Source organism: Bactrocera dorsalis, chromosome 5 (genome assembly GCF_023373825.1).
Source record: "Bactrocera dorsalis isolate Fly_Bdor chromosome 5, ASM2337382v1, whole genome shotgun sequence".
Lineage (NCBI taxonomy): Eukaryota > Metazoa > Arthropoda > Insecta > Diptera > Tephritidae > Bactrocera > Bactrocera dorsalis.
Window position 1 is genome coordinate 20,570,600 of NC_064307.1, and position 21,868 is coordinate 20,592,467.

General features: G+C 35.4%; 1 protein-coding gene across 3 annotated transcripts in view; it reads left to right on the top strand.

Moving 5' to 3' along the window:
* LOC105230055 (capon-like protein) overlaps window positions 1-21,868 on the top strand; it is a 309,021-nt gene that overhangs the window by 30,142 nt on the left and 257,011 nt on the right. The window lies entirely within an intron of this gene.

Consider the following 21,868-nt stretch of genomic DNA (forward strand, 5'->3'; position numbering starts at 1 on the left):
ATTCAAATGTAGACCTGTTAGATTAGGGTAATCTAGTAGGCAAATAATCCACGGCTAGATCAGTTCTGGTCCTTTATGATAACAGATGGAATTCAGTTGCTAGGTCCAAGAGGAGTAGTTATTCCTTAGAATGCCTGCGATTGACGTGTATTTTAATATATTCTTTTGCTCTTCATTTATTTGAGTTTATTACGTGAGAGGCTAAACCTATCTAATTAAATTCAATGCAAAATTATGCGGATACTTTGTGAGAGTGGTTAATTTCTTGCGGTTCTGTTTCTATTTTATTATACCAACTGTATGTTCGATTCACTACTACTTAAGGTTTGGTTTGAAATTGGAGGGAGCCATTAAAAAACATTATGTTTCTTTATTAGAGTGAGTTATTGAAGGCATTTATTATATCCTAAAACCCTATAAAGTATATACACAGATAGATTATCAGCATAACAAGCCATGTCAGACTGTCTGTCTGTATATACTTGAACTTGTCTCCTAGTTTTCGTGTTATCGTTAAGAATTTTTCCATGCATCATCCCCAAGAAGCTCCTCAGTTAATGAGTTAACGGTACCGCCGATATCGGGCCACTTTAAAATATATATAACAAATTGATTGATCAAAATCTATTTCTTGTATGAAAAACACCTTTTTATGACAATCTTGTAAAAGAACCATAGAACCATATAGATGCCATCCAATAAAACTGACCGATCAAAATTACGAGAGCTTACAAGAGCTGTAAATAACTTATAAAAGTAGTATGGTTTCTTTTAGATCTATATAGAAATAATTGGTAATAGTTTATACCAGTTTATGATATTTATACTAGTTGCTTATTCGATTCATTGCTGAGTTGTAGAGAGTTGAATATACCTCATGAAAGTGGTATAATCTTGTTTAGCTCCATCCGCACTAATTTATACTGGCTTATGATATTTAGAGATACTAGTTGCTTATTCGACTCGTTGTTGCGTTGTGGAGTGTAGATACCTTATGAAAGCGGTAAAAAAGCTTAGTAGTATCGGCACTAGTTTATAACAGTCTATGATAATTATACCAGTTACTTATTCGATTCGTTGCTGTACAGTCTTTGGTCTACTTCATGTTAGAAGAGTGTATTTCACGCTGGCAGAGTTCTCGTGTCTCAAAATGAATATCAGAAGCTTAATGAAAGGTTATCTCTTTTTTTGTAAAGAAATTTGCATAAATTTACTCAAAAAATTCTTTTTTTTTAATAAATATTTTAAACAAATAATACGAAATCATTAAAAAATATTATTGAAAAGGAAAAGGGTTTCCACGAAAAATGTTATGGATTTCTTTTCTTTGCTAAAAATTTAATTTATTTCTAATATTTTAAACATTTCTTCAGAAATATATTTTTTGAAAATAAATTAGTGGATTTTTAGTGAATGTGGCAACACTTATATTTGCATAAAAAACTCATTTTCAAAAGTCTCGAGTTTTTAAGAATTATTTTACTGTTTTATACCGCCAGTGTCTGAGGAAACCATAGGGAAGTATGTTAGTGTAGCGCTGATAACTTCATGCAACACTTCCCTGCAACATGCATCTAAAAAAACCAAAATATCTCTGCCATACTCAATCTTCGTTTATGTGCTTTTAAATTATATAATTCGTAATACTACCAAATTGCAACTGTCACTCGACTAAGTGTTGACCAAGAAGTAGTTCACTGTGTTGCCTAATAAATAAATTGAAATTTTAATTGCTGGCAATTAAAAATTCATCTAAACTAATAAGTGGGTTATATGCAATTGTATAAATGTATGTATATATATGTAGTATGTGTGTGTGTGTACTACCAACATTTATGACCATTCTAAATGCAAAGTTATTGTGCAATTAATTTGCTTTAGTCACATGCAGATGCCAATGAATAAGAATAGATGAATTTCCTGTGATACTTTAAGCCAAGTTCGTACAAGAGTGCAAAAGAATGTACATGTGTAGACAATATAATATATTTATATATATGTACATTTACATACATATTCATTTGTGCCTTTAAGCATTCGGTTTGTGTGCATATTCTCCTTTTTGTTTTCTAATTACGAATTCTTACGAAAACCGTAGTAGAATTGTTAATAAAACGCTTTTTGTTTTTGTTTTCTTTGTTATTGTTGTTTTTCAATTTGCCTTAGCTTACTTGCACCAATATCGTAGCCTTTATTCAAGGTGTGATGATGCAGCTTTGTGGTATTCGGGTTAGTGTAATTGAATGTTAATTGGAAAATCCACCGAATATTCCATTGTAATTGAATGGTAATAACATTTGAAGAATTTCCATTACAATTTTCAAACGCTTTTGGCTTAAATAAATACTTAATTGCTGTCTTACATTCACAAATGTTTTAATTTTACAACCGCATCGAATATTTCGAAATATTCCTCAAAGTGCTGAAGTAAGCGGTGCTGCTGTGTTCTTGTTCTTTCATGTTGCAAACACAAAAACCCGAATTCCAATTGAGGGGAAGTAACGGAATTTTTATAACAGAACGCTGGTGTTTTTTTTTGTTTTTTTTTTCCAAATACTCAGTTGAAATACATATATAGATAGAGAGACACTGATAGATTCATATATTTTAGACTATGTCGATTAGATTGACTCATTAAAACACAGCTGAAATCAAGAATCTGATATTTTTAGCACAAATTGTTAATATATTTCCTTTAAACAGTATTTTTTCGAGTAAATGTCGAAACGTTGTGTTAAGTCGGAGCTTCTAAAATATAGAAATTTCGAAAGGTTAGGTTTCTTCTAGCACCAAATCAGTCATATGAACCCACTAAACCATTGATTTTGGGCCGGATATCGAAGCTCGGCGTTACAATGTCTAAGCCTTGACACACTTAGCAAAGAAAGAAGAATCTGACATTTAGAATCGTTTCTGGCCACTCTTAAGTGCATGGCGATCAGAGAACTTTTCTCACTTGCGTAAACTTCTGCACATGACTCCATCCAACTAAATAGAGAAGGTACCATCTTCTATAAGAGTGTACAATTGCTGGCGTATGCCGATGATATTGATTAACTCGGCTATAATCGCATAAGCGGTGTCTACGCCAATTAAGATGAAGAAGAGTTGTGGATCTATGCTTACGACCTGGAAACAGATGATCTTTCGTCCAACTATCGTGTGCAAGGTAAGCCAACGACAAAAACAACTCTAAAGCAGGTCAAAAATTAAGGTTATGGTGACTGTTTCCTTCGGTAGTGTGGTGTGGCACACTCCAAATTTCTTTCGACCTATAAAAAAGGAATACTATTTGAGTATTATACGTCGTTTGGGTAAAGCTGTTCGTAAAGAGAGGCCAGAATTATGAGCCGACAACTTTCTCAGGTTTGCACTACGACAATGCACCGCCGCGTACTGAATTGATTCTTCGAGAGTTTTTCACGAAATTTTCAACCAATATCGTATCGCAACCACCGTATTCGCCTGATTTAGCTCCGTGTGACTTCTGGTTATTCAGAAAACTCAAACCAGTGCTTCGGGGAAACCGTGAATAGCTGCATTGAAGGCTCTTCCGAGAACCGCCTTTAACAACTGTTTCGAGTATTGGAAAATAACGTTTGCATAAGTGTATTGAGCCAAGGAGGACTACTTTGAGGGGAACGACATTGATTTTGAAGAATGGATAAAGAATTTTGAAATAATGAACAATAAATAGTCTTACTATTTTCTGCTCATAGCAGTATTATACATTTTTTTAGATTGATTCTGCAGATCTTATGCTATGTTATATTCTACACTATAGAGAAATGAACATTGGTATTTAAAAACGCGTTTATCTTCTTTCTAAATAATTTCCACGATGATCAATATATTTCAATTCATTTAAATCAAATTAGGAATCTTGTCTTTAGTCCGATTAGAATAATTCAGAAGCATGCATTCTTCTGTAGTCGAAGATCATTGATCTTGTAGTTCGGCAATAATGTTGAGGAACCGAAAAAAGTTGTAGATGGTTGTATAAATTCGATGGCTTTGTTGGTCAACGGTACTGTCAGTACTGCTCTATAAGACCTCACATTAGCTCGCTATTCTTTTACAAAAACTGTATTATATCAAACGACACGAGCATCACTTGCGATCTTTCCAAACTAACTGAGCGTGTATAAAATCCAAAATGACGACGTATACAACAATTGTAAGTTTCTAAAAGAAGAAAGGATTTGAATAAATTTACAATGGTAAACTCTGATAACATCTAACAATCTTGGAACGACATTTCTTTTTTAGAAATTTAGATAACCAACTTCAATTTTCTGGAAAATTTTGTTGTGATTTCTTCTAGTCTATTAATCATAAATCATTGATATTGGCAACCATACATCAGGAAACTCTCCAACGCTCTTACATCAAAAGCTCACTCTTATCAGAGGAGAGAGTAGTTGCTCTCGAAGATATTTCGAAACAGTTTTCTTATTTTTATCCTCACTTCAGACATGAAAGTCCAACTACTAATGTCCAGGTTTTAGTGATCGATTTTGTGATACGATATTTTAGGATAGTTTGACCCATTTTTATATGTTTTCCAATGCATAACACCAAACGACGATTAGGTTTTATTACTTTCTTCGAAATGATTTTCAGTTTAACTTATTATTTCATCTTAAATGAGTCAAATTTAATCTCACTTATAAGGAAGGTGTTATATAATAATTTTCCAGTTACTAACGGGATCCCAAAATATCATATAATCTAATATTTCGAAATTTACATTCTCATTTATCGATAAATTACAAACAAATTACGAGTAAATATCCGATTCGTATATGTGATATACACAGCTGACTAAGCAAAGTTCCGTCGTCCGTCTGCCAATGAAGTGCAGCTACAAACATACATATGTATGTACATACAAACGACAAAACAACAAAAATATACAATAATGATTTTGCAATTAAATATTTACACGCTATCTGCTAGCAATTGACTCGAACAACAACAAACAAACACTCGTAACAAAAATGAGCATGTGTAAATGTATGTGTGCGAGTGTGAGTGTAAATATCATTAAAGTGTCTCAATTTCGTTTATTTTGCTCAAATTTGTTTTGCAATGGAGAAATTAAGCATTTTCAGAAATTCCATTTACAGTGTAACCTTCTATGTCTTGGAATGTCTAGAGGCTGGAATTTTTTGATTGCTTTTGCTTTGTCAAATGAATCACTGGACTCCGGAGAGGAAACGGCATATGTAGGCACTTAAGACAACAAACATGCCTTTATACAGAGGCATCAAATTCAAATTAGAAACCAATATCAAATCACATGCATTGTCGAGCAAACAACAACAACGACAACCTACCAATATTCTTAATTGGTCAGTTGAGCAAATGAATTGTGTGTGCACAAAGTTGAGTGCCAATAAACATTTCTCATTCATGCAACAGCAAGGAAATGGTTAAGTCAAAATATACATAAGTATATATGTATCTATGTACATATGAATATGCTTGCTGATATCGAATGGTAATTCAAATATTTTTTCCTCTCCATATTTACAAACCGGGGTAATGTATGAACATTGCAGGCCACTGTTGAGTTTTGCTAAAATTTTGATAGAAAAACATTGGAAGTTTATACCCAAATTACTCCTCTATGAGGTCAACCGAATAATTTGCAAACTTTTATGGTTATTTTTGCTTAGGAGAGTCGCTTATGAAATTTTAATTTTCAGCATTCATTTTATTTTTATTCCTCTCTCATTTTATTTGTTTACCAATGAGAATGCAAAAACCATTAAAGATTCATTTCATAATATACACATATGCATATATACCTACATATAAACGTAAAGATTATATGATATGTGATGTCCATGACAATATTTGATTACAATCATGAAGAGAAGAGTGTTTGTAAATATTGGCTGAGTACAGTTTTATTGTCAGGGTCAACGGTGACTCCGAAACTCATGTGGATAAAAAAATAATAAAAATATTTCGAAAAAAGTTAACTGCCGTCTTCGATTTACACCCTTCATATTCGCCAAGCTTGCTTAAATCGGATAGTTTTTTGACCATACCTTAAGGTGGTATGTGATTTATACCATTTGGTTCTTCGATTCGCCATTCTCGAAGGTACCTAAAGATAAAATTAAAAAAAAAGGTGTATAAATTGCATAAGGAAGTTCGAAACTAAGGAAAACCTGTAAATATCGCGGCACCTGCCTAACTTGACCGTATCTAAGCCGTTTCTGTGTTCACTTGAGTCCTGCCAGTAGGATTTCTTAAAACTACATACTTCGTGAAAGAGTTTTGCTAGCACACTTTATTGGCTCAAACAGCTTTTTTAACTCTCTTTCTCATACCAATAAATTTTTAGGTTAGGCCTCCAAAAATACTAGAGGTTTTAAATGTTATCTAGATTTAGAATATTTTACTCTACTTCTTTTTCTTCTGTAATAGCGTATCGAATGCGATATTCGCCGTTGCCAAAGCGCAAAGAACCCTAAATTTTTCTCAGAACCTTTCTCCCGAAAACTCGTTGATTCTTCAGATGTTGTCATCGTCCATATACCATATAGCAGGACGGGAATAATGATTGATGTATAGAGTTTGGTCTTTCTTCGTCCAGAGGACCTTACTTTTCAATTACCTACCCAGACATTGTTGTTGGTGTTAATACTGGTTCCAAGATAGACGAAATTATCCGCAACTTCGAAGTTATGACTATCAACAGTGAGGCGGGAGAAAGCAGAACTAAAGGCGCAGTTGTTCAGGTCAATTATATCAATATCATCGGCGTACGCCAGCAGCTTGTAGACTATTGCAGAAGATTGTACCAGCTCGTTTACGCTCTGCAGCTCGAATTCTTTTCTCCAGGAGTATATTGAAGAAGTCGCACGATAAGTAGTCGCCTTGTTTGAAACCTCGTTTGGTATCGAGAGGTTCTTCCCGATCCTGACGGAACTTTTAGCATAGCTGAACATCAGTTGACTCGGTCAGAGGAATCGGGTTTGATCCCGATGTGGTGTACTGATTTCACTGCCATTAGCAGGCTAAAAAGTGTTTCTTCATAATTTTAATATGTTCTAGAAGAGAGTTTAGATTATTTCACTTGTTTCAAAAATATATAGTAAGATGTTAACACTTGAAAAAATATTGTATGTATATAGGAGGTGGAAATCGATCCTTATGGGTCAGGTATTTTGTTCGTAAAAGAAAGAAGTGCCTTTTTTACTTTAACTAAAAATCGAAATATTTTTAGACAGACCTTCCAGTTGGATGCTGATTTTTTTCATGACTTTATTGCTCTGAAAGCAAAAAACTAACGTTAAATGTTGACTGAACTCATGAAAAATTAAGGAACATTTTTAATCTTCTAATTTGGAATCTTCTATGTAAAAAATGTCTAAAAATATGGGAACCCCTTGGACTGAATATAAGGTTATGAATATTAGTATTCTTAAAAGTGAGTCCATAACCTTGTGAAGAATATACGATTACGAATACCATTTCCAAAAAAAAGTGAAATCTCTTGTTTCGACAGACTAAATTCGTTAAAAACTGAGTATTCTTGACTTTGATACCATGTGGGTTCGAAACTTAGCTACTACAAATTTTGTTGTGGGTGCATGAAAATTCTAACCATGGAGTTTATTCCCAAAATAAATAAGTTCCATGTAACAGTCCAAAGCAACTCAAATTCATAGCGTCTTACGTACCAGATATACCATCGGACATGAGAAGAACTTCAACGAAACATGGAACAAGATCGCTACTTATAATAATAATATAAATAATGAGAAATATATATCACTATGTATTATTAAGTATGATTTTCAGCCGAAAATTTATGAATCATCTTTCGTAGATGTCCACGTCGATTACTCAGTGCTCTTTATTGAGTAAAGTAGACAAAGTGACATGTAGAAAGCTGGCTCATGTGTCAACAATGTAAAAATCATAATAAAGTACGCACTCGTATGCGCTTGAGCTTAAATGTATAGAGAACTTCATTTAAGTAAACATTATAGTGTCTACATATACATATATCAGTAGATGCAAGTTTGTTGCACACTTGTGGCATGCACTGTGCAAATAGAATAGATTGGAATTGCGATTTCAAATGCAAACGGAAATGGCAACACGTTCATAAGTTATGTCATAAACTGATGAAATTCACACATATGCATGTACATACATACTAAACTATGTGAATTAGCACTTTTTTGAGTACATACTTTTAGTACATGTATGCCTAGTGGAGTATGGTCAGCCCTATGCAGTTAGTTCAACATGATAAAGTTCACATGAGTGCTTGTGCGATAATATTTTATTATTTTACGGTGTTGTTGTCAGCCATTGGTGTAAGCATGCTACATACTCTTCTTCAACTCGCATTTTTGTGTGCCCCACAAAATGCTGATGATCAGTCGAGCGATCAGCCGGTGCAAAGTGTTGATTGAGGCGTGTGCAGCTAAGCGCTTCTCAATCCGAGATGAGTCACTGAAATCAGGTGCTTTTAAGTCTATTTACGATAACGGTGGCATACATATATATGTATATAACGATTCGCTGCTTTATTTTACAAAATAGTCACGTAATTAAGGGATGATTTCATGTTAGATCATCGGAATGCTGATTGGTGTTAGGTGAGGAAGGCGCTAGACAAATATTACTAATGTTGATTTTTATATTGAACAGTTGTAGACTAATTTGAAGTCTAATTACGCCATATGTGGCAATTATTTATAAACTTTTTTATGAGATGTACTATATAAGAATTAATTACTTACTCAATTTGAATTTGTAACAAAACTAAGTTTTGGTTTTAAACGTATCGTAATGAGATCTATTTAATGAAAAATTAATAACTCAAAGGCTCATGAACCACACCACGGTAATCAAAGAAAATAAACTTACTTATACGAGTTAACCGTAAACACTACTGTTAAGCATAGAATTTACCATTCACAACTAAAACTTAATTAGGTGAGTTAACCTTAAACACTACACTTAAATGGGGTTTACTACCTACAAAAATTGTTTAAGATGAGTTAGCTGTAAACACTACTCACTAATTTAGAGTTTACGTATAAAAACTTATTCACAAATAAACACTATTATAAATATGGAGTTAACCATATAGGAAAATTTGCTTGAGCGAGTTAGCCTTAAATACTGCTCATAAACATAAAGTTTACCATAATTAAATGCTTAAATAGGTGAGTTAATCTTAAACACTACAATAAACATGTAGTTTATCATAATTATACGAGTTAACCGTGAACACTACTGTCAAGGATAGAATTTACTATACACATTTACTATAAACTTAATTAGGTGAGTTAGTCTTAAACACTACTATAAACATGGAGTTTGTGATACGGAAACATTCACTTAGATGAGTTAACCTTAAATACTACTTCCAAGCATAGAGTTTACCATACAGAAACAGATGAGTTGACCTTGAACACTTCTCTAAGTATAGAGTTTACCATACAACGAATATGGAACATTTGAATATGATGGTTTTAGTGTTGTTTCATAAAATTTGTCTCAAGATTGACAAAAAATTATTTCACAGTCGAAAATTTAAAATGAAATTCAGAGTTTCTTCAACACCCTTCATGAACATCTTTCTTAAACACATTTACTAAACACTTTACTGACAATTTCCTACTGCATTGGAAGAAGATGTGGTGAAATCGTCTCAGCATTTTCTTCTTGATAGTCCGACGTTTTCGAGATCAAGGCTTAAGGGCTTGGGAGCTCACTCTTTCAGATGTTCAACCGAACTAGCGGGAGAAAAAACTTAACTCCTGAGCAAATTTTTATTGATCACAAGTTGCTTTGTTGGTTTATAGTTTGAATCACAGGAGATCTATCTTTATAGATTCACAAGGACAGCATACAGTCATCAAACCTAGCCTCTCCCAACTTACTGACAATGCTCATAAACACCAAATCTTCAACTTGAGTTATGAAATAGGTTTAGGGATTGTTTCGTAAGTTTGGGCAAATCTCTATTAAGGAAGAACGAAGAAGAAAATAAAAAAATAAAATGGCATGAATTAATTAAGCTTAGGTTATAAACCGCAGTCCATAACTTCATTGCACCAATTCACCGTAATAGTGTAAACATCACAAAATGTGCAACAACTGAATTTTCGTGTGAGCCAATGGCAACGTTACTGTGGCGGTTGCAATGAGAAACGAGCAACAAAAACACTTAAAATAAGAAAATGTGAAAACTTGTGGCAGACGTTATGAGGCAATGAAGTTTCGTCGAGCGCATGACATTGGGTATGGCGACGACATTGGATACAGGTCGTCTTGAGCACGCCACCAACCGGGCGTTTGAGTGTTGGCAATAAAAGTTGTCGAAAGAGTGGCGGCGGCGGCAACACCGAGGCGGAAGCAGCACGCGAAATGTTAATGTGACTTCTGAAACGAGCTGTTGCACGGTTGTCGCGCTTCCAACAAGCAGCAAATGCAATTTGGCGGAATGTGGAGCGCGTACATACATACTTATATATTGTATATATACACATACACACAAACATCAGTGCATTCATGCGAAAATGTGTACATAATTATGCACGTGTCGCCGTGTCAGCGGTGAAGTCGCAGTAATTGCAGTGAGTTTGTGGCAACTGCGCGTAAGCAGTCAGACGAAATGACAACAATGATTGCAACAAAGCAACAGCTACCGTAATTATGTTGCACGCGATTGTTGCACATGAACTTGACAAAGCACCAGCGTAGACCACGCACATTAAAACGGTTGAGAAAAAATAAAATAAATAAATTACTGTTATAATAATAATAATAATAAAACGCTCAGCGCAGAGTTGCAAATTTTTATTGATTTCTTCAAAGCGTGCGCATTCTCCTCCTTGTAGTGGCGTGTGTAGCGTTTGCTTCGTGTCATTGCATGCCATGTCTGTCAATTGCTTCAATTAAAATTACACTTGTTGCAAGTGTCGATTGAGTTTGCCATTTTCTCGCCGCGGGCAATCAAAATATTGAATTGCTGCAATTGACGAGTTCAAAACGTTTGATCGCTCTTCCGCAATAAGTGAGAAGTTGTGTTCAATTGTGCATATTATTCGATTTGCTACAATAAATATAAATGAATAAATTTGTATAAAGATGGAGTCAGTGAAGTTCAAAAAAGAAACGGCTACAGAGAAGCTATAATACTCTTCAGAGGTGCATTTGTTATAGCACAAAAGGTTATAGAAAGATCTTTGCTTTGGTATTGTTCGGTCAGTTCGTATGGCAATCCAACTTGGACAATATACTTAACTTTGATCGATCAGTTTGTATGACAGCTTAATCCTATAGTGGTCCAATGTCGGTGATTCCAGCAATGGAATAGCTTTTTGGGGAGAAAAAGACGAGTGCACAATTTCGGGAGACTAGTTCGAGGCACAAGGCTTAACCGATTCTGCTCATCACGGCGATTATTTTTATATAATGACAGATCCAAGTAGAGGTCCTTTTATCAGTAGTCCTTTTTTGAGAGATCATGAGTGAGTCGTCTCAAGCTGTCATGTTATTTTTATTCAGTATTGTTTGACATTTGAGCTTGGAAAGACTTACGCCTGAACAATGTTTACAAATCCTTCAACTTTATTACGAAAATTCAGGTTCTGTAAAGAATGTGTTTCGCGAGCTTCGCTTAACTTATGGTCAACATAATCGACCTACTTAGCGTAGTATTCGCAACACCATCACCCATAGCATTCATTAACTGATAATATTCGACCGAATAGATTACGTCTAGCACGCTGTGAAGAAAATATAGCAGCCGTAGCCGACAGTGTACACGAAGAGAGTCGATTTGGGATCGTTCAGAGCAACTCGGACTGACGTATGGAACGACTTGGACCATTTTACGTTAAGATTTTAAATTGAAAGCGTACAAAATACAGCTTGTGCACGAGCTAAAGCCACTCAAACTTCCCCAGCGACATCGCTCTATTAGCTTCTGAAAAGTTCCGAGGATTTCGAGCCAAATTTTGTGTAGAGATGAGACTCATTTCTGCCTCAATGGGTGTGTAAATAAGCCAAATCTTCAAATTTGCGACGAAGACCAATTTGAAAAAATTCAAGAGCTTCCATTTCATCCGGAAGCAAGACGGTTTGGTGTGGTTTGTGAGCCGGTGGAATCCATATTTCTTTAAAAACTATGCCGGTGAGAACGTAACCGTCAATGACGATCGTTATCGCGCTATGTCAACCGACCATTTGATGCCTGAAATTGAAGCTTGAGATCTCGGCGAGAATTGGTTTCAACAATATGGCGCCACTTCCCATACATCACATCAATCAAAGTTTATTGAGAGATCAGTTCGGCTATCAGATAATTTCATGTTTTGAGCCGGACGATTGGCTACCAAGATTGTGTCATATCACACCGTTAGACTTTTTCCTGTGGGAATATGAAAAGTGTAAAGTCTATGCGGATAATCCCACTTCGATTTAGGCCTGGGAGCGTGTCATTCGCCAGCTAACAGTAGAAATGCTCGAACGAGTTATCGAAAATTATACTCATCTGAGACGGACCCGCCGCCAACATTTTAATAAGATAATCTTCAAAAAATTATTATTAATAATAAATATTCAAAATTAAATTTGAAGTTTCTGTGTTTTTCATGGATTATAAAGATCATCCATCCATCGATCATCCTGCATGGAATGGATCACGCTTTATACTTGTATACAAGTCGGAAATACAATGTTCACGTATAGTGGGCGATATAATATTGTGATGTTTTCTTTGCTTCTTTAATATTTGATAACCCGCACATATTTATCTACGAGAGAGTTTACCTCACAGTTATATTTAAATAAGCATAATTAGTTTCTAAACTTGAAATTAAATTTTTTTTCCAACCTATTTTGCACTTTAAAATAAAATCTTCGCCAACGCCAAAGTTCACTTTTCTTTTGTTTGCTTGTTTGTCTACTTCTTCCTTCTGTTTATCTTTAATAACAAGCGAGCAAACTTTAGCAAAGTAAACCTGAACAATCAATCCCTTTCTCGAACTCAGTTTTATAATCTCTGATTTCTTTGTTTTACTTTTACTCTGCTGGCAGCCCTTTGAAAAGGTAAGCGCAGGTCCACATTTTATGCGTCGCTTCAAAGGTCACAGAGCACAAAGCAAGCGATTTGCAACATTTACATTTTTGTTTTATTATGTGTGGCGCGTTCTTGTTGTGCAAGGATGCTTTTGGTCCACAATAATGGTGGTGGTGGTGATGATGATGATGAATAAGTGTGTCTCATCTGTTTGTATGCGCGCTTGTGTTACAAATTCTCCCGTTTTAATCCGCTGCGTTAAACCCTTTTTTAATTTCTCCGCTTTCAGCTGCCATTGTGGCGTTAAATGTCAGTAATTAATTGCGATAAAACGTTAATAAACGTCGACAAGCGTGGAGCGATTATTATTTTTCATTCCACAAAAGCGTCGTAATTATGGTGGGAAGTGGCTTTTCTGCTGCGGGTTTTTTCAATTTTGTTGCAAGGACAAAATGTGTTTTTTTGTTGCTTTGCTTTATTTGTGTTGGTTTGGTTATATTTTTCAACAGAATTAATTAAATTGATTTTATTGCAACATTTACAGGCATTCATTATTCATTACAAACGAAATTTCAGTTTATAGGGTTGCCAGAGTGTACTAAAAATATTATTTATTTAAAGTGATTTATTTAAAAATGTTTAATATATCCTTAAAGTGCTTAAATAATAAAAAAGTGAATAATAAATAAAAATTTAATTTTCATCTGGAGGACCTTTGGGTCTGGCGGGAACCAAAATGGCAGCATACAAATTTTTTTTTGTTGAAAAAGTCGAATTTTTTTATTAAAAATCTTATTTCTTCGATCAGTACTTGACAAATATCTATTAAGATCGTGTGAAAATACCTAGTACAGCGGTCTGGCGATTTCGGCTCAGAAATGCAATTGACTATATATGCGAACGCCAGGAGAAGACGAACCCGATTCCCCAATCGATGACGATGGAAAAGACGTTCCATTGCCCGACCAAGAAGAAGTTCGAATAGCAATTACCCGCCTGAAGAACAACAAAGCGGCGGGGGCGGATGGATTGCCAGCCGAGCTATTCAAACACGGCGGCGAAGAACTGATAAGGAGCATGCATCAGCTTCTTTGTAAAATATGGTCGGACGAAAGCATGCCCAACGATTGGAATTTAAGTGTGCTATGCCCAATCCATAAAAAAGGAGACCCCACAATCTGCGCCAACTACCGTGGGATTAGCCTCCTTAATATCGCGTATAAGGTTCTATCGAGCGTATTGTGTGAAAGATTAAAGCCCACCGTCAACAAACTGATTGGACCTTATCAGTGTGGCTTCAGACCTGGTAAATCAACAACCGACCAGATATTCACCATGCGACAAATCTTGGAAAAGACCCGTGAAAGGAGAATCGACACACATCACCTCTTCGTCGATTTTAAAGCTGCTTTCGACAGTACGAAAAGGAGCTGCCTTTATGCCGCAATGTCTGAATTTGGTATCCCCGCAAAACTAATACGGCTGTGTAAACTGACATTGAGCGGGACCAAAAGCTCCGTCAGGATCGGGAAGGACCTCTCCGAGCCGTTCGATACCAAACGAGGTTTCAGATAAGGCGACTCCCTATCGTGCGATTTCTTCAATCTGCTGCTGGAGAAAATAGTTCGAGCTGCAGAACTTAATCGAGCAGGTACAATCTTTTATAAGAGTGTACAGCTGCTGGCGTATGCCGATGATATTGATATCATCGGTCTCAACACCCGCGCCGTTAGTTCTGCTTTCTCCAGACTGAACAAGGAAGCAACGCAAATGGGTCTGGCAGTGAACGAGGGCAAGACGAAATATCTCCTGTCATCAAATAAACAGTCGTCGCACTCGCGACTTGGCACTCACGTCACTGTTGACAGTCATAACTTTGAAGTTGTAGATAATTTCGTCTATCTTGGAACCAGCGTAAACACCACCAACAATGTCAGCTTTGAAATCCAACGCAGGATAACTCTTGCCAACAGGTGCTACTTCGGACTAAGTAGGCAATTGAGAAGCAAAGTCCTCTCTCGACGAACAAAAACCAAACTCTATAAGTCACTCATAATACCCGTCCTGTTATATGGTGCAGAGGCTTGGACGATGACAACATCTGATGAGTCGACGTTGCGAGTTTTCGAGAGAAAAGTTCTGCGAAAGATTTATGGTCCTTTGCGCGTTGGCCACGGCGAATATCGCATTCGATGGAACGATGAGCTGTACGAGATATACGGCGACATTGACATAGTTCAGCGAATTAAAAGACAGCGGCTACGCTGCCTAGGTCATGTTGTCCGAATGGACGAAAACACTCCAGCTCTGAAAGTATTCGACGCTGTACCCGCCGGGGGAAGCAGAGAAAGACCTCCACTCCGTTGGAAGGACCAAGTGGAGAAGGACATGGCTTCGCTTGGAATATCCAATTGGCGCCACGTAGCGAAGAGAAGAAACGACTGGCGCGCTGTTGTTGACTCGGCTATAATCGCGTAAGCGGTGTCTACGCCAGTAAAGAAGAAGAAGATATATGCGAACTAGTCCTTCAGTGTTTGTGATATCGTTCTTAAATTTTACAAACGCCTTCTTCTTTCCAAGAAACGACTTATTTATCGGAATCATTGATCTTGGATCACTATAGCATATAGCTGTCATACAAATCACCGACAAAATCAAGGTTCTTGTAAGGAAAGCTTTTTTATTTCATGAAAAATCTTCACTAAATTTGGCAGAGCGTATTTTCATCGACAATGTTGTAATCTCAGAACGAATTGTTCAGATCGAATCACTATAGCATATAGCTGTCATACAAACTGACCGATCACAATCATTACAAAGTTCTTTTAAAATTATTTTATGCTAAAACAAATGCACTTGTGGGGGATTTTACGGCCTCGGAAAAAATTTTTTCTTATTTTTGTTTTTTTGTTTTTGTATTTTTTCTTCAAATTAATTTAATCCACAAAATTATTAGATTTTATGGGAACGTTGCCAGATATTAATTATTGATTTCAACTAAAATTTTAGTTTATAGAGTTGCCAGTCTACATTAAAAAATAATACATTAATTAAAAATTAATTATTTAAAAGTAATTAATAATTTGTGGCCATTAAAAATAAAAGGAAAATAAAAGAATTAAAAATAAAAAGGAAACGAATAAAAAACAATAACAATAATAAAAATTAAATAATACAATTTCAAAGCTTTTCGCTTTAATTGCTGGCAAAGTGATTGCCGTCACACAAATCTTTTACATTATTTAATCAGGCTTTATTATTTCATACCTCAGCATATGCGAAATTTACTGTTAACCATGCCACCTGTTTATACTCATATACATACTTCAAGGTTCAACATAAAATGGCTGACCGCAGAGCTGATGATGCATTCAGCTGCAAAATAAAAATTTTCAATAAAAAGTAATAAACCTATGAAAATATGAAAAATAATAATAAAGCAACAACAAGGAAAACATTCACATAAACAATTTTCCATTAAAATTTTGATTTTTGCCTGGCATGTCTTCACACGAAAGAGGCGTCCAAAACGGCACGTCAAGCACATCGCTGCCCGTCAGTTGGATGAATTTATCGCATGGGAGGGCAGATGGGCGTCTTTCCAGACAAATGATTGTGTGTACGAGATTTTCATGCGTTTGTTTGGCTTTCATGCCTCGATTGAGTTGTTTGTGTCTTTGGCTTTTCGTTTTGGCACACAAACTAGTCTATAAAATGTTAGAATATATACATATGTATGTGTGTATATAGCTGTCAAAGCAGACAATGCCTCAATGCGCGGAGAATAGTTCTACATTTCTATACTGTTGAAAATTTATAAATTTCAAATTTTTATGGTAGATAATACATCACTGTGCTGCTTCACATTGCCAAATCACGCTGCTTCGAAATATGGACGCATATAAAATTTTGAAAGTAGTAAAATAAATATTTGATTTTATATTGCTTTGATCATGTATTTTCGATAGTAGATAGCGCTCTTCAAAAAACGATATAAAAAACGATAATAAAAAATAGTTGTGTTCGATTCACCACTTTCGTGTCTGCTAAGTCTGCGCTTTACTTTCTTACTATAAAGTTGGTATCCGGAAATAACAATTAAGTTGAAATCAAGACAAGAGAGTTGCAGTAGCTCTATAAGGCAGTAAATCGCTTACCATTCTATATCTAATTGGTTATATCAGTTTATACCAATTGCTTGTTCTATTCGTCAATCCTTGGAGAATAATATATACACTACAATAGTGTAGTAGTGATGTGTATGGATTTTATAGTTCTGATTTGAAATTTGACGAAGTCGAAAGATCTTTTTTTTGTCCTTATTATTGGATTCATAAGTTATGAACTTTAAAGGGTGTAATTATTCGTAAAAAATACTATGGTAAAAGTGTTTATATTTTCACGTTGTGATTATTGTATCTTCAGAAAAGAAAAAAAGTTCAGCGAGCCAACATATTTGATTAGCAACTTATGATACTATATGATCAAATTTGACTCGGATTTGGCCATTTAAACTACAAAAAAAAAAAAAAAATAACGTTAAGTTTGCATGAAGTTTTGTGTTTTTAATGAAATTACGTCCACGGAAGCGTCAAAGATATTGCAGAAGTGTTTTAGAGAGATCCTTAATCTTTAGCAAAAATCAAGTCGCCATGAGATGCTTGACAAAGTAGCTGAAGGTCTTACATTCATCAAATGAACTATTACAGGTAACGAGACATGCGTTTATGAATAAGAAATTGAAATTGAAGAGCCACATTAAAGTCGGCAAAACATCAAATTTTATTTTTTGGTTCACTACAAATTCGTTCCACAGGGATAAACAATCAATAAGGGTTTATATTGTATTTGGCGCGAAGCGATTCTTCGTAAAAGACTGGATTTGTGGACAGAAAACTCATGGAATTTTCGTCACGATAACGCGCCATCACGAAACGAGAGTCATTGCTCAGCCAGCTTATTCGTGAGATTTGCTTCCCTATGAATTTGTTGCATTTGTGCTTCGCGTAACATGAAACCGTTGAAAGTAATTTGTTAAAGGCATTGAAAAGCATCCCAGGCGAGACCTACAACAAGTGTATGACTCAGGGATTGGTTTATTGCTTAGATCAATGACTTCAAATAGCCCCACAAGGAGTAGTCTATTGGTGTTAAATCACAATTTCTTGGAGTCCACTCAGTGTTACAATTTCTTAAAATAATCCAATCTCCAAACTTTTCTCGCAATAATTCGGTTGCTGCACGTGCTGTGTGGCACGTAGCCCCGTCTTATTGGAACCAGATGTTGTCAAAATCAATATCTTCCAATTGCGATCATAAAAAGTTGCTTATCATTGATCCATACCGCCCTTCATTGACAGTAACGTTGTCAGCAGCTTCATTTCGAAAGAAGTACGGACCGATGCTTCCACCAGACCAAAACCCACACCAAATTGTCAATTTATTGATTGTTCATGAGTAATTTGTAGATTTTCTTCGTAACAGAATAGACAGTTTACTTTATTTACTGAAGCACTCAGATGAAGATGAGCCTCATCGGAGAAGCTGACTTTCTTAAAACAATCGTTATCGTTTTAAAGTTGTTTCAAGAAAAATGGGCAAATTGCTGGGCATGCTTACGGTGGTCCAATGGCTTCAGCTCTTGAGTGACCACAATTTTAAGCGAATGCATGCCCAAATTCTTTCTCAAAATCTTCAGGTAATGGTTTGGAATAGCCCCAACAACTTATATACCATATCATCCCTATTGAAAAACCCGGTAATATAAAATGCTGGTTGCAGAAAACTTAAATGCTATACTTATCAAAGAATATCATTTCATTAAAGTACATTAAAAATACAATACTTCATATGGCACACATTTCCATAGGTTTTTTATTGTAAGGAAACATTGCTAGCATTCATCATGATATTGACAATAAATATTTCATTTATGACTGGCGAAAGAATTATAAGCTGATGGGCAAATATTTGTAATTAAAAAACTTTTGCGTAAACAGCAATCGTCCGGTTATTGGAAACGCTACAATTGCAATATAAATTATTTATATTATCTGACAATATTTATTCAAATAAAAAGAAATTTCGTTATATAAAAGACAGTATAGAATTATTAGTTAATCTATAGTGTTATTTTAGAGTTATAAAATCCTTAGGGTGTTAGTGAAAACAGCTGTCAAAGTTACTTAAATATGTTGAATTTTCTTTAAAAAAATAGCCATGTATGGACCTGCTCGGGAAATGCCGGAGACTTCTCTCCAAAACTTGAGCTCTCTATGACGAAATTATATTCAGATTTGAGAGAGCAAGTTAGCTTCAGCATAACAGGCACTTTTCAGTTTTGTGAGGTGCGTAAATGAGACAAATTTCCATATTTGAAGTGTGAACAATCCTGCAGAGTCTTTCAGATTTTCTTGCATTTAGGGAAAGATATCCACTTCGTTTAGTTCACATTATACTTCAAGTTCCCTTTTATAGTATATAGAGTGCCAAAAATTGATTGAAATATTTTTGATCGAATTTCATACTACAATATAAGTATAATTGTAGTTATCAGCCATAGGCGTTATTTTGCCTAAATAATTGGTAGGATTTTGAATAAATTTCATGTGTGTTCTGGAAAACTGATGAAAAAATATCAGGGGTACAAAAATAATGAGAAACAGTATAACTACTATTGTTTTCAGTGGTCACTTATTCGCAATCATTCGGGTTTATGAGCCGTTAACAAAAAGCACCCCAGTAGGGATATTTTGTTATAGTTGATATTGAACTTTGTAAAGTGGCGAATCGAACACGTAACTGGCATAAGCTAAGAGATGATCCCCAGTTGGAATATTTAGTTATAGTTAGTTGAAATTAAACTTTCTTGAGTGGCGAATCGAACACGCAACTGGTATAAGCTAAGGGATGATGCCCAGTTGGGATATTTTGTGTTATAGTTGATATTGAACTTTGTAAAGTGGCGAATCGAACACGCAACTGGCATAATCTGAGAGATGTAGAGAAACAAATGATTCCATCAAACTAACGAGATACTCTTAATACTCTTTTAATGTGCTCTCTTATATTGAGTTCAACAACTGGACTTTGTCGTTGCTTTTAACTGAATATATTTTGACATAGCGAGGCGAAAAATGACGAATGGAACACGGCAATTGGCAGAAAGTGTAACTTAAGCTCAAAAAAAGTTAAGAAAATTTCTATTCCAATAGATTCTGTTGTATGAAGAAAGTATGGCTGTATTTAGTGACGAGTCGTGGACTGAATATGAAAATGGCTCATTTAGAGTCCTCTACATTTTTACAAATCGGTGGAGAGTTTCTGGAAAATAGTTTTCGGTTCTGAGACTATAAAATTTGGAGATCAATTTTTTTATGGGAAAACTATTTACTGACTATATACTAAATAATACAGTAATCTATTAGAGTTAAACTGCTAATCTTGCGGAAGGTCTATAAAAAATGTCTCCCAAAATCTTTATGTAGAATATACTCCAGAAATCAATATAAAGAGTCTTGTTATACCACAATTTTTTAGCTTAAAACTCATTTTATATCAATCACAGTGCCAAATTTTTCCTACAGAGCCGCGAAGAGTATAAGTACACGAAAAAGCATCGGCTCGAAACGATATGGAAATGAATAAATTGAATTGAATGTTTTCATAACTATAAATATACCACCATATATAAATGGATGTGCTTGAAAAACATATGCTCCACCATTATTTGCTCTTTAGCTTTCCCACTTCACGCTGGCTTTGTATGATTTACATATTTACATATAATTTACCGACGTTTTTCGCGCCCACAATGTGGCACAGCAAAAACACAGCTACTGGCTGCTAAAATTCAATAATTACATGCCACTAGGTGGTCCACCGAGGCGCGGCACGACACAGACAGTATCCCTCACCACTACCCTTAATTTTGTGGTTCGGCAGTGTTTTAAGCTGATCGAGAAATAAGTACGTGAGTTTTTGTTGGGGGCTCATTTGTTGCTAGGCGTATTAATTTCTACATTTTTTCTTTACGCGATTTGGTTTTGCCTAATTTGAAAGGAAAATTTTAAGCTAATTAGCTTAATTTACCCACATGTTGTTTTGAGCAAAGGATATCCAGCAGCCAGCGCCTCAACCGCATTCAGACGAGCTGCAGTTGTGCGAAACTTCGGTTGCGACTAGACAAAAGAGCATTAAAAATATGTTTTGATTGTTCTATTTTTGAATTATAGAAATATATAAATAATAGAGTAAAGCTCGTCTGAGGAGATCTAAAAATATATGTAAAGGGTGATTTTTTAAGAGCTTGATAACTTTTTTTTTAAAAAAAAACGCATAAAATTTGCAAAAATCTCATCGGTTCTTTATTTGAAACGTTAGATTGGTTCATGACATTTACTTTTTGAAGATAATTTCATTTAAATGTTGACCGCGGCTGCATCTTAGGTGGTCCATTCGGAAAGTCCAATTTTGGGCAACTTTTTCGAGCATTTCGGCCGGCATAGCCCGAATTTCTTCGGAAATGTTGTCTTCCAAAGCTGGAATAGTTGCTGGCTTATTTCTGTAGACTTTAGACTTGACGTAGCCCCACAAAAAAATAGTCTAAAGGCGTTAAATCGCATGATCTTGGTGGCCAACTTACGGGTCCATTTCTTGAGATGAATTGTTGTCCGAAGTTTTCCCTCAAATGGCCATAGAATCGCGAGCTGTGTGGCATGTAGCGCCATCTTGTTGAAACCACATGTCAACCAAGTTCAGTTCTTCCATTTTTGGCAACAAAAAGTTTGTTAGCATCGA